General features: G+C 53.8%; 1 pseudogene; it reads left to right on the plus strand.

Annotated features, from left to right (window-relative positions):
* The first annotated feature begins 1,930 nt into the window (after positions 1-1,930).
* LOC118383828 (insulin-like growth factor 1 receptor) overlaps positions 1,931-13,137 on the plus strand; it is a 62,324-nt pseudogene continuing 51,117 nt past the window's right edge.

The following is a 13,137-nucleotide window of genomic DNA, read 5'->3' on the forward strand; positions in this document are numbered from 1 at the left end:
ATGGGCTGGTTTGATTCGATGTTTCTAAGCACTTGTAGGATCAGGGCTGATTGTTGTGATTGGTTGTATTCTCCAGGTGAGCTGACTGTGGACGATTGGTTGCCAGGTAGACAGGCTGTGTAAATTGTGTGATTGGTTGTGTTCACCAGGTGAGAGTAAGATCTTGCGGTTCAAGTCCAACAGTACGATGTCTAACCGTATCAAAAGTGACCTGGCAGCGCTACAGACCCCCAGACTATAGAGACCTCATCTCATTCATACTATACTACAAGGAGGCGTAAGTTACTCTACAGTCAGTCTGTCTGTACTTCCTCTATATCCTAGAACATCATCTAACCCATCACTCTACTTCCTCTATATCTAACCCTAACCCATCAGTCTGGCTGTACTTCCTCCATATCTTAGAACATCATCTAACCCATCAGTTTCTCCACTTCCTCTATATCCTCTAACCCATCAGTTTCTCCACTTCCTCTATATCCTCTAACCCATCAGTTTCTCCACTTCCTCTATATCCTCTAACCCATCAGTCTCTCTACTTCCTCTATATCCTCTAACCCATCAGTCTCTCTACTTCCTCTATATCCTTTAACCCATCAGTCTCTCTACTTCCTCTATATCCCTAACCTATCAGTCTCTCTACTTCAACTATATTCTAGAACATCCTCTAACCCATCAGTCTGCCTCTACTTCCTCTATATCCTCTCAGTCTGCCTCTACTTCTCTATATCCTCTAACCCATCAGTCTGCCTCTACTTCCTCTATATCCTCTAACCCATCAGTCTGTCTCTACTTCCTGTATATCCTCTAACCCATCAGTCTGCCTCTACTTCCTGTATATCCTCTAACCCATCAGTCTGCCTCTACTTCCTCTATATCCTCTAACCCATCAGTCTGCCTCTACTTCCTCTATATCCTCTAACCCATCAGTCTGCCTATACTTCCTCTATATCCTCTAACCCATCAGTCTGCCTCTACTTCCTCTATATCCTCTAACCCATCAGTCTGCCTCTACTTCCTCTATATCCTCTAACCCATCAGTCTGCCTCTACTTCCTCTATATCCTCTAACCCATCAGTCTGCCTCTACTTCCTCTATATCCTCTAACCCATCAGTCTGCCTCTGCCTCTAACTTCAGTCTGCCTCTACTTCCTGTATATCCTCTAACCCATCAGTCTGCCTATACTTCCTCTATATCCTCTAACCCATCAGTCTGCCTCTACTTCCTCTATATCCTCTAACCCATCAGTCTGCCTCTACTTCCTCTATATCCTCTAACCCATCAGTCTGCCTCTACTTCCTCTATATCCTCTAACCCATCAGTCTGCCTCTACTTCCTCTATATCCTCTAACCCATCAGTCTGCCTCTACTTCCTCTATATCCTCTAACCCATCAGTCTGCCTCTCTTCCTCTATATCCTCTCCATCAGTCTGCCTCTACTTCCTCTAACCTCTAACCCATCAGTTTGCCTCTACGGTTGTGGCTATATCCTCTGGAACATGGTGGTCTGCCTCTACTTCCCCAGGAGAATATCCTCTAACCCAGGGTCTGCCTCTACTGTCACCTCTCAAGCCCTGGACCCATCAGTCTGCCATCTACTTCCTGTATATCCTCACCCTGGTGGCAGAGGATAGACACATCCTCTAACCCAAGAGTCTGCCTCTACTTCAGAATATCCTCAGGTAACCCATCAGGGGTCTGGGTTAGGGTGGAGGGGTATATCCTCTAGGGGTTAGGGTTAGGGTCTCCCCTTCCTGTAGGGGTTAGGGGTCAGGGGTTAGGGTCTAAGGAGGGGTTGGAGGGGTGGAGGGGTTAGGTGGAACAGGGTGGAGTGGTTAGGGTGGAGGGGTTCCCCAGGGTGGGTGTAAGGGTTCTAACCCAGGGGAGGGGTTACTTGTCTATAGTCCTCTCCTCAGCCCTGGACTTAGTATGCCATCTAGGGTCAAGGCCATCACTCTGGTGGCAGAGGATAGACACATCCTGGGAGCCAAGAGTGAAGTAGTCTACATCAGAACCAGCCCCTCAGGTAAAGGACAGGGGTGGAGGGGTTAGGGTGGAGGGGTTAGGGTGGAGGGGTTAGGTGTAGGGGTTAGGGGGTGGAGGGGTTAGGTGGAGGGTTACCCAGGGGTTAGGGTGGGAGGGGTTAGGGTGGAGGGGTTAGTCTGGGTGTAGGGGTTAGGTGGGAGGGTGAAATAGGTCTCCAGAACCAGGTTAGGTACCAGTGGAGGGGTTAGGGGGTGTAGGGGGGTGGAGGGGTTAGGGTGGAGGGGTTAGGGGTGAGGGGTTCTACTGTCACCTCTCAAGCCCTGGACCCAGTATGCCATCTACGTCAAGGCCATCACTCTGGTGGCAGAGGATAGACACATCCTGGGAGCCAAGAGTGAAGTAGTCTACATCAGAACCAGCCCCTCAGGTAAAGGACAGGGGTGGAGGGGGGTTAGGGGTTGGAGGGGTTAGGGTGTAGGGGTGGAGGGTGGAGGGGGTTAGAGGTGGAGGGTTAGGGTGGAGGGGTTGGGAGCCAAGAGTGAAGTGAGGCCCCCTCAGGTGGAGGGGTTAGGGTAGGGGGTGAGGGGTTAGGGGTGGAGGGGGAGGGGTTAGGGTGGAGGGGTTAGGGTCTCAAGCCCTGGGTTGCCAGGGTGGGAGGGTTAGGGGTGGAGGGGTTAGTGAAGGTGGAGGGGAGGGGTTAGTGTAGGGGTAGGGGTTAGTGTAGGGGTTAGGGGTTTACAGGGTGGAGGGAGGGGGTCACCCCTCAAGCCCTGGACCCAAAGGGGTTAGGGTGGAGGGGTTAGGGTGGAGGGGCCAGGGGTGGAGGGGTTAGGGTGGCAGAGGGTAGACACATCCTGGGAGCCAAGAGTGAAGTAGTCTGGTGGCAGAGGAGGAACCATCCTCAGGGGCCAAGAGTGGTCAAGGTCAGGGGTGGAGCCCTGGGAGGGGTTAGGGTGCCATCTAGGGTGGAGGTGGAGGGGTTCTGGTGGGAGGGGTTACACATGGAGGGGCCAAGGTGAAGTAGTTAGGGTGGAGAACCAGCCCCTCAGGTAGGGGAGGGGGGGTGGAGGGGTTAGGGTGGAGGGGTTAGGGGAGGGAGTAGGGTTAGGGGTAGGGGTTAGGGTGGAGGGGGTGGAGGGGTTAGGGTGGGAGGTAGGGTTAGGGGTGTGGAGGGGTTAGGTCAGGGGTCCTCAGGGGGTTGGTGTAGGACAGGGGTGGAGGTGATCTAGGGGCCAAGGGGGTTAGGGTGGAGGGGTTACTGTCACCTCTCCAAGCCCTACGGAGCCAAGGTGAAGGGTTAGGTGGCAGAGGTTAGGCACAGGGTCCTAGGTGGAGGAGTGTAGGGTCTAGGTAAAGGTTAGGGGTGGAGGGGTTACTCTGGTAGGGAGGGGTTAGGGTGGGAGGGTTAGGTAGGGGGTGAGGGGTTGTGTAGGGTTAGGGTGTAGGGGTTAGGTGGAGGGGTTGGGGTTAGCCCTCAGGTGGAGCCAAGAGGGTGTAAGGGTTAGGCCATCACTCTGGTGAACCAGGGAGTTAGGGGTAAAGGACAGGGGTGGAGGGGTTAGGGTGGAGGGGTTAGGGTGTAGGGGTTAGGGTAGGGGTTAGGGTGGAGGGAGCCAAGAGTGAAGTAGTCTACATCAGAACCAGCCCTCAGGTAAAGGACAGGGGTGGAGGGGTTAGGGTGGGAGGGGGTTAGGGTGGAGGGGTTAGGGTGAGGGGTTAGGGTGGAGGGGTTAGGGGTGTAGGGGTTAGGGTGGAGGGTTAGGGGTGGAGGGGTTAGGGGTGTAGGGGTTAGGGTGTAGGGTTAGGTGGAGGGGTTAGGGGTGGAGGGTGAGGGGTTAGGGTGGAGGGGTTAGGTGTGGAGGGGTTAGGGTGGAGGGGTTAGGGTGGGAGGGGTTCTACTGTCACCTCTCAAGCCCTGGACCCAGTATGCCATCTACGTCAAGGCCATCACTCTGGTGGCAGAGGATAGACACATCCTGGGAGCCAAGAGTGAAGTAGTCTACATCAGAACCAGCCCTCAGGTAAAGGACAGGGGTGGAGGGGTTAGGGTGGAGGGGTTAGGGTGGGAGGGGTTAGGGTGAGGGGTTAGGGGTGGAGGGGTTAGGGTGGAGGGGTTACTGGTCGCCTCAAGCCCTGGACCCAGTGGATGCCATCTACGTGGAGGGCCATCACTCTGGTGGCAGAGGATAGACACATCCTGGGAGCCAAGAGTGAAGTAGTTCTACATCAGAACCAGGTGGAAAGGACAGGGGTGTAGGGGTTAGGGTGTAGGGGTTAGGGGGTGTGGGGTTAGGGTGGAGGGGTTAGGGTGGAGGTGGAGGGTTAGGGTGGAGGGGTTAGGTGGAGGGGTTAGGGTGGAGGGGTTAGGGTGGAGGGGTTAGGGTGGAGGGGTTAGGTGGAGGTGGAGGGGTTAGGGGTTAGGGGTGGAGGGGTTAGGGTGGAGGGTTCTACTGTCACCTCTCAAGCCCTGGACCCAGTATGCCATCTACGTCAAGGCCATCACTCTGGTGGCAGAGGATAGACACATCCTGGGAGCCAAGAGTGAAGTAGTCTACATCAGAACCAGCCCCTCAGGTAAAGGACAGGGGTGGAGGGGTTAGGGTGGAGGGGTTAGGGTGAGGGGTTAGGGTGTAGGGGTTAGGGTGGGGGTTAGGGTGGAGGGGTTAGGGTGGAGGGGTTAGGGTGGAGGGGTTAGGTCACCTCAAGGGTTAGGGTGTAGGGGTTAGGGTGGAGGTGGAGGGGTTAGGGTGTAGGGGTTAGACATCCTGGGAGCCAAGAGTGAAGGGGTTACATCAGAACCAGCCCCTCAGGTAAGGGGTTAGGGGTGGAGGGGTTAGGGTGGTAGGGGTTAGGGTGTAGGGGTTAGGTGGGAGGGGTTAGGGTGGAGGGGTTGTAGGGGTTAGACATCCTAGGAGCCAAGAGTGAAGTAGTGGACATCAGAACCAACCCCTCAGGTAAAGGACAGGGGTGTAGGGGTTAGGGTGGAGGGGTTAGGGTGGAGGGGTTAGGGTGGAGGGGTTAGGGTGGAGGGGGGTTAGGGGTGGAGGGGTTAGGGTGGAGGGGTTAGGGTGGAGGTGGAGGGGTTAGGGTGGAGGGGTTAGGGTGGAGGGGTTCTACTGTCACCTCTCAAGCCCTGGACCCAGTATGCCATCTACGTCAAGGCCATCACTCTGGTGGCAGAGGATAGACACATCCTGGGAGCCAAGAGTGAAGTAGTCTACATCAGAACCAGCCCCTCAGGTAAAGGACAGGGGTGGAGGGGTTAGGGTGGAGGGGTTAGGGTGGAGGGGTTAGGGTGGAGGGGTTAGGGTGGAGGGGTCTACTGTCACCTCTCAAGCCCTGGACCCAGTATGCCATCTACGTCAAGGCCATCACTCTGGTGGCAGAGGATAGACACATCCTGGGAGCCAAGAGTGAAGTAGTCTACATCAGAACCAGCCCCTCAGGTAAAGGACAGGGTGGAGGGGTTAGGGTGGAGGGGTTAGGGTGGAGGGGTTAGGGTGTAGGGGTTAGGGTGGAGGGGTTAGGGTGGAGGGGTTAGGGTGTAGGGGTTAGGGTGGAGGGGTTAACCAGTGGAGGGGTTAGGGGTTAGGGGTTAGGGTGGAGGGGTTAGGGTGGAGGGGTTAGGGTGGAGGGGTTAGGTGTAGGGGTTAGGGTGGAGGGGTTAGGGTGGAGGGTTAGGGAGGGGTTATCCTGGGTGGAGGGGTTCTACTGTCACCTCTCAAGCCCTGGACCCAGTATGCCAGGGGTTAGGGTGGAGGGGCCATCAGGGGTCTGGTGGCAGAGGATAGACACATCCTGGGAGCCAAGAGTGAAGTAGTCTACATCAGAACCAGCCCCTCAGGTAAAGGACAGGGGTGGAGGGGTTAGGGTGGAGGGGTTAGGGTGGAGGGGTTAGGGTGTAGGGGTTAGGGTGGAGGGGTTAGGGTGGAGGGGTTAGGGTGGAGGGGTTAGGTGAGGGTGGAGGTGTAGGGTTAGGGTGGAGGGTTAGGGTGGAGGTGGGGTTAGGTGGAGGGGTTAGGTGGAGGGTTAGGTGGAGGGGTTAGGGTGGAGGGTTAGGTGGAGGGGTTAGGGTGTAGGGGTTAGGTGGGGAGTTAGGGTGGAGGGGTTAGGGTCAGGGTTAGGGGTCAGGTAAAGGACAGGGGTGGAGGGGTTAGGGTGGAGGGGTTAGGGTGGAGGGGTTAGGGTGGAGGGGTTAGTCAAGGTGGTAGAGGATAGACATCCTGGGAGCCAAGAGTGAAGTAGTCTACATCAGAACCAGCCCCTCAGGTAAAGGACAGGGGTGAGGGGTTAGGGAGGGGTTAGGGTGGAGGGGTTAGGGTTAGGGTGGAGGGGTTAGGGTGGAGGGGTTAGGTGTAGGGGTTAGGGTGTAGGGGTTAGGGTGGAGGTTAGGGTGAGGGGTTAGGGTGGAGGGGTTAGGGTGGAGGGTTCTCCTGGAGCCTCTCAAGCCCTGGACCCAGTATGCCATCTACGTCAAGGCCATCACTCTGGTGGCAGAGGATAGACACATCCTGGGAGCCAAGAGTGAAGTAGTCTACATCAGAACCAGCCCCTCAGGTAAAGGACAGGGGTGGAGGGGTTAGGGTGGAGGGTTAGGGTGGAGGGGTTAGGGTGTAGGGGTTAGGGTGGAGGGGTTAGGGTGGAGGGGGTTAGGGTGTAGGGGTTAGGGTGTGGGGTTAGGGTGGAGGGGTTAGGGTGAGGGGTTAAGGTGGAGGGGTTAGGGTGGAGGGGTTCTGGTGGAGGGTTGTCACCTCTCAAGCCCTGGGAGCCAGTATGCCATCTACGTCAAGAACCATCCCTCAGGTAGGGTGTAGGGGTTAGGGTGTAGGGGTTAGGGTCAGGGGTTAGGGGGGGGGGTTAGGGTGGAGGGGTTAGGAGGGGTTAGGGTGTAGGGGTTAGTAGGGAGGGGTTAGGGTGGAGGGTTAGGGTGTAGGGGTTAGGGTGGAGGGGTTAGGGTGGAGGTGGAGGTTAGGGTGGAGGGGTTAGGGTGGAGGGGTTCTACTGTCACCTCTCAAGCCCTGGACCCAGTATGCCATCTACGTCAAGGCCATCACTCTGGTGGCAGAGGATAGACACATCCTGGGAGCCAAGAGTGAAGTAGTCTACATCAGAACCAGCCCTCAGGTAAAGGACAGGGGTGGAGGGTTAGGGTGTAGGGGTTTAGGGTGGAGGGGTTAGGGTGGAGGGGTTAGGGTGTCTCAAGGGTTAGGGTGGAGGGGTTAGGGTGTAGGGGTTAGAGGGGTGGAGGGTTAGGTGGAGGTGGAGGGGTTAGGGTGGAGGGGTTAGGGTGGAGGGGTTAGGGTGTAGGGGTTAGGGTGGAGGGGTTAGGGGTGGAGGGGTTAGGGTGGAGGGGTTAGGGTGGAGGGTAGGGTGGAGGGGTTCTACTGTCGCCTCTCAAGCCCTGGACCCAGTATGCCATCTACGTCAAGGCCATCACTCTGGTGGCAGAGGATAGACACATCCTGGGAGCCAAGAGTGAAGTAGTCTACATCAGAACCAGCCCCTCAGGTAAAGGACAGGGGTGGAGGGGTTAGGGTGGAGGGGTTAGGGTGTAGGGGTTAGGGTGGAGGGGTTAGGGTGGAGGGGTTAGGGTGGAGGGGTTAGGGTGTAGGGGTTAGGGTGTAGGGGTTAGGGTGTAGGGGTTAGGGTGGAGGGGTTAGGGTGGAGGGGTTAGGGTGGAGGGGTTAGGGTGGAGGGGTTAGGGTGGAGGGGTTAGGGTGGAGGGGTTAGGGTGGAGGGGTTAGGGTGGAGGGGTTAGGGTGGAGGGGTTAGGGTGGAGGGGTTAGGGTGGAGGTGGAGGGGTTAGGGTGGAGGGGTTAGGGTGGAGGGGTTAGGGTGGAGGGGTTAGGGTGGAGGGTTAGGGTGGAGGGGTTAGAGTGGAGGGTCAGGGTGTAGGGGTTAGGGTGGAGGGGTTAAGGTGGAGGGGTTGGTGGAGGGGTTAGACATCCTGGGAGCCAAGAGTGAAGTAGTACATCAGAACCAGCCCCTCAGGTAAAGGACAGGGGTGGAGGGCTTAGGGTGTAGGGGGTTAGGGTGGAGGGGTTAGGGTGGAGGGGTTAGGGTGGAGGGGTTAGGGTGGAGGGGTTAGGGTGGGGGTTAGGGTGGAGGGGTTAGGGGTGGAGGTGGAGGGGTTAGGGTGGAGGGGTTAGGGGTGGAGGGGTTAGGGGTGGAGGGGTTAGAGGTGGAGGGGTTAGGGTGTAGGGGTTAGGGTGGAGGAGGGGTTAGGGTGGAGGGGTTAGGGTGGAGGGGTTAGGGTGTAGGGGTTAGGGAGTAGGGGTTAGACATCCTGGGAGCCAAGAGTGAATTAGTCTACATCAGAACCAGCCCCTCAGGTAAAGGACAGGGGTGGAGGGGTTAGTGGAGGTGGAGGGGTTAGGGTGTAGGGGTTAGGTGGAGGGGTTTATGGGGGTGGAGGGGTTAGACATCCTGGGAGCCAAGAGTGAAGTAGTCTACATCAGAACCAGCCCCTCAGGTAAAGGACAGGGGTGGAGGGGTTAGGGTGGAGGGGTTAGGGTGTAGGGGTTAGGGTGGAGGGGTTAGGGTGGAGGGGTTAGGGTGGAGGGGTTAGGTGGAGGTGGAGGACAGGGTTAGGGTGAGGGGTTAGGGTGTAGGGGTTAGGTGTAGGGTGTAGGGGTTAGGGTGTAGGGGTTAGGGTGGAGGGGTTAGGGTGGAGGGGTTATCCTGGTGGAGGGGTTAGGGTGTAGGGGTTAGGGTGTAGGGGTTAGGGTGGAGGGTTAGGGTGTAGGGGTTAGGGTGTAGGGGTTAGGGTGGAGGTGGAGGGGTTAGGTGGAGGGGTTAGGGTGGAGGGGTTAGGTGGAGGGGTTAGGGTGGAGGGTTAGGGAGTAGGGGTTAGGGTGTAGGGGTTAGGGTGGAGGGTTAGGGTGGAGGGGACCCAGGGGTGTAGGGGTTAGGGTGTAGGGTGTAGGGGTTAGGGTGTAGGGGTTAGGGTGTAGGGTTAGAGGTGGAGGGGTTAGGGTGGAGGGGTTAGGGTGAGGGGTTAGGGGTGGAGGGGTTAGGGTGGGGTAGGGGTTAGGGTGGAGGGGTTAGGTGGAGGGGTTAGGGTGGAGGGGTTAGGGGTGGAGGGGTTAGGTGGAGGGGTTAGGGTGGAGGGGTTAGGGTGGAGGGGTTAGGGTGGAGGTGTAGGGGTTAGGGTGGAGGGTGGAGGGGTTAGGGTGGAGGGGTTAGGGTGGAGGGGTTAGGGTGGAGGGGTTGGGGTGTAGGGGTTGGGGTGTAGGGGTTGGGGTGTAGGGGTTAGGGTGTAGGGGTTGGGGGTGTAGGGGTTAGGTGTAGGGGTTAGGGTGGAGGGGTTGAGGGTGGAGGTGTAGGGGTTAGGGTGGAGGGGTTAGGGTGGAGGGGTTAGGGTTGAGGTGTAGGGGTTAGGGTGGAGGGTGTAGGGGTGTAGGGGTTAGGGTGGAGGGGTTAGGGTGTAGGGGTTGGGGTGTAGGTGTTAGGGTGTAGGCTGGAGGGGTTAGGGTGGAGGTGTAGGGGTTAGGGTGGAGGGTGTAGGGGTTAGGGTGTAGGGGTTAGGGTGGAGGGGTTAGGGGTTTGGGTGTAGGGGTTTGGGTGTAGGGGTTGGGGTGTAGGGGTTGGGGTGTAGGGGTTAGGGTGTAGGGGTTAGGGTGGAGGGTTGAGGGTGGAGGTGTATGGGTTAGGGTGGAGGGGTTAGGGTGGAGGGGTTAGGGGTTAGGGTGGAGGGGTTAGGGTGTAGGGGTTAGGGTGGGGTGTAGGGGTTAGGGTGTAGGGGTTAGGGTGTAGGGGTTGGGGTTATTGATTAAGAACAGACCTGATGTATAAAAAGGGGGGTTGGGTAGCAGAGCTCTAGGAAGTACTGTCACAAGGTCCAGTTACCATCTGTAGAGCCGTCCATGTCCCTGGATGTGAGAACTGTTATAATCTGTTTCCTGTAGAGCCGTCCATGTCCCTGGATGTGAGAACTGTTATAATATAATCTGTTTCCTGTAGAGCCGTCCATGTCCCTGGATGTGAGAACTGTTATAATATAATCTGTTTCCTGTAGAGCCGTCCATGTCCCTGGATGTGAGAACTGTTATAATATAATCTGTTTCCTGTAGAGCCGTCCATGCCCCTGGATGTGAGAACTGTTATAATATAATCTGTTTCCTGTAGAGCCGTCCATGTCCCTGGATGTGAGAACTGTTATAATATAATCTGTTTCCTGTAGAGCCGTCCATGTCCCTGGATGTGAGAACTGTTATAATATAATCTGTTTCCTGTAGAGCCGTCCATGCCCCTGGATGTGAGAACTGTTATAATATAATCTGTTTCCTGTAGAGCCGTCCATGTCCCTGGATGTGAGAACTGTTATAATATAATCTGTTTCCTGTAGAGCCGTCCATGTCCCTGGATGTGAGAACTGTTATAATATAATCTGTTTCCTGTAGAGCCGTCCATGCCCCTGGATGTGAGAACTGTTATAATATAATCTGTTTCCTGTAGAGCCGTCCATGCCCCTGGATGTGAGAACTGTTATAATATAATCTGTTTCCTGTAGAGCCGTCCATGTCCCTGGATGTGAGAACTGTTATAATATAATCTGTTTCCTGTAGAGCCGTCCATGTCCCTGGATGTGAGAACTGTTATAATATAATCTGTTTCCTGTAGAGCCGTCCATGTCCCTGGATGTGAGAACTGTTATAATATAATCTGTTTCCTGTAGAGCCGTCCATGCCCCTGGATGTGAGAACTGTTATAATATAATCTGTTTCCTGTAGAGCCGTCCATGTCCCTGGATGTGAGAACTGTTATAATATAATCTGTTTCCTGTAGAGCCGTCCATGTCCCTGGATGTGAGAACTGTTATAATCTGTTTCCTGTAGAGCCGTCCATGCCCCTGGATGTGAGAACTGTTATAATATAATCTGTTTCCTGTAGAGCCGTCCATGCCCCTGGATGTGAGAACTGTTATAATATAATCTGTTTCCTGTAGAGCCGTCCATGTCCCTGGATGTGAGAACTGTTATAATATAATCTGTTTCCTGTAGAGCCGTCCATGCCCCTGGATGTGAGAACTGTTATAATCTGTTTCCTGTAGAGCCGTCCATGTCCCTGGATGTGAGAACTGTTATAATATAATCTGTTTCCTGTAGAGCCGTCCATGTCCCTGGATGTGAGAACTGTTATAATATAATCTGTTTCCTGTAGAGCCGTCCATGCCCCTGGATGTGAGAACTGTTATAATATAATCTGTTTCCTGTAGAGCCGTCCATGTCCCTGGATGTGAGAACTGTTATAATATAATCTGTTTCCTGTAGAGCCGTCCATGTCCCTGGATGTGATAACTGTTATAATATAATCTGTTTCCTGTAGAGCCGTCCATGTCCCTGGATGTGAGAACTGTTATTATAATCTGTTTCCTGTAGAGCCGTCCATGTCCCTGGATGTGAGAACTGTTATAATATAATCTGTTTCCTGTAGAGCCGTCCATGTCCCTGGGTGTGAGAACTGTTATAATATAATCTGTTTCCTGTAGAGCCGTCCATGTCCCTGGATGTGAGAACTGTTATAATATAATCTGTTTCCTGTAGAGCCGTCCATGTCCCTGGATGTGAGAACTGTTATAATATAATCTGTTTCCTGTAGAGCCGTCCATGCCCCTAGATGTGAGAACTGTTATAATATAATCTGTTTCCTGTAGAGCCGTCCATGTCCCTGGGTGTGAGAACTGTTATAATATAATCTGTTTCCTGTAGAGCCGTCCATGCCCCTGGATGTGAGAACTGTTATAATCTGTTTCCTGTAGAGCCGTCCATGCCCCTGGATGTGAGAACTGTTATAATATAATCTGTTTCCTGTAGAGCCGTCCATGCCCCTGGATGTGTGAACTGTTATAATATAATCTGTTTCCTGTAGAGCCGTCCATGCCCCTAGATGTGAGAACTGTTATAATATAATCTGTTTCCTGTAGAGCCGTCCATGTCCCTGGATGTGAGAACTGTTATAATCTGTTTCCTGTAGAGCCGTCCATGTCCCTGGATGTGAGAACTGTTATAATCTGTTTCCTGTAGAGCCGTCCATGTCCCTGGATGTGAGAACTGTTATAATATAATCTGTTTCCTGTAGAGCCGTCCATGTCCCTGGATCTGAGAACTGTTATAATATAATCTGTTTCCTGTAGACCCGTCCATGCCCCTGGATGTGAGAACTGTTATAATATAATCTGTTTCCTGTAGAGCCGTCCATGTCCCTGGATGTGAGAACTGTTATAATATAATCTGTTTCCTGTAGAGCCGTCCATGTCCCTGAAAATGTGAGAACTGTTATAATATAATCTGTTTCCTGTAGAGCCGTCCATGTCCCTGGATGTGAGAACTGTTATAATCTGTTTCCTGTAGAGCCGTCCATGTCCCTGGATGTGAGAACTGTTATAATATAATCTGTTTCCTGTAGAGCCGTCCATGCCCCTGGATGTGAGAACTGTTATAATATAATCTGTTTCCTGTAGAGCCGTCCATGTCCCTGGATGTGAGAACTGTTATAATATAATCTGTTTCCTGTAGAGCCGTCCATGTCCCTGGATGTGATAACTGTTATAATATAATCTGTTTCCTGTAGAGCCGTCCATGCCCCTGGATGTGAGAACTGTTATAATATAATCTGTTTCCTGTAGAGCCGTCCATGTCCCTGGATGTGAGAACTGTTATAATATAATCTGTTTCCTGTAGAGCCGTCCATGTCCCTGGATGTGAGAACTGTTATAATCTGTTTCCTGTAGAGCCGTCCATGTCCCTGGATGTGAGAACTGTTATAATATAATCTGTTTCCTGTAGAGCCGTCCATGTCCCTGGATGTGAGAACTGTTATAATATAATCTGTTTCCTGTAGAGCCGTCCATGTCCCTGGATGTGAGAACTGTTATAATATAATCTGTTTCCTGTAGAGCCGTCCATGTCCCTGGATGTGAGAACTGTTATAATATAATCTGTTTCCTGTAGAGCCGTCCATGCCCCTGGATGTGAGAACTGTTATAATATAATCTGTTTCCTGTAGAGCCGTCCATGCCCCTGGATGTGAGAACTGTTATAATATAATCTGTTTCCTGTAGAGCCGTCCATGTCCCTGGATGTGAGAACTGTTATAATATAATCTGTTTCCTGTAGAGCCGTCCATGCCCCTGGATGTGAGAACTGTTA

Source organism: Oncorhynchus keta, unplaced genomic scaffold (assembly GCF_023373465.1).
Source record: "Oncorhynchus keta strain PuntledgeMale-10-30-2019 unplaced genomic scaffold, Oket_V2 Un_contig_6315_pilon_pilon, whole genome shotgun sequence".
Lineage (NCBI taxonomy): Eukaryota > Metazoa > Chordata > Actinopteri > Salmoniformes > Salmonidae > Oncorhynchus > Oncorhynchus keta.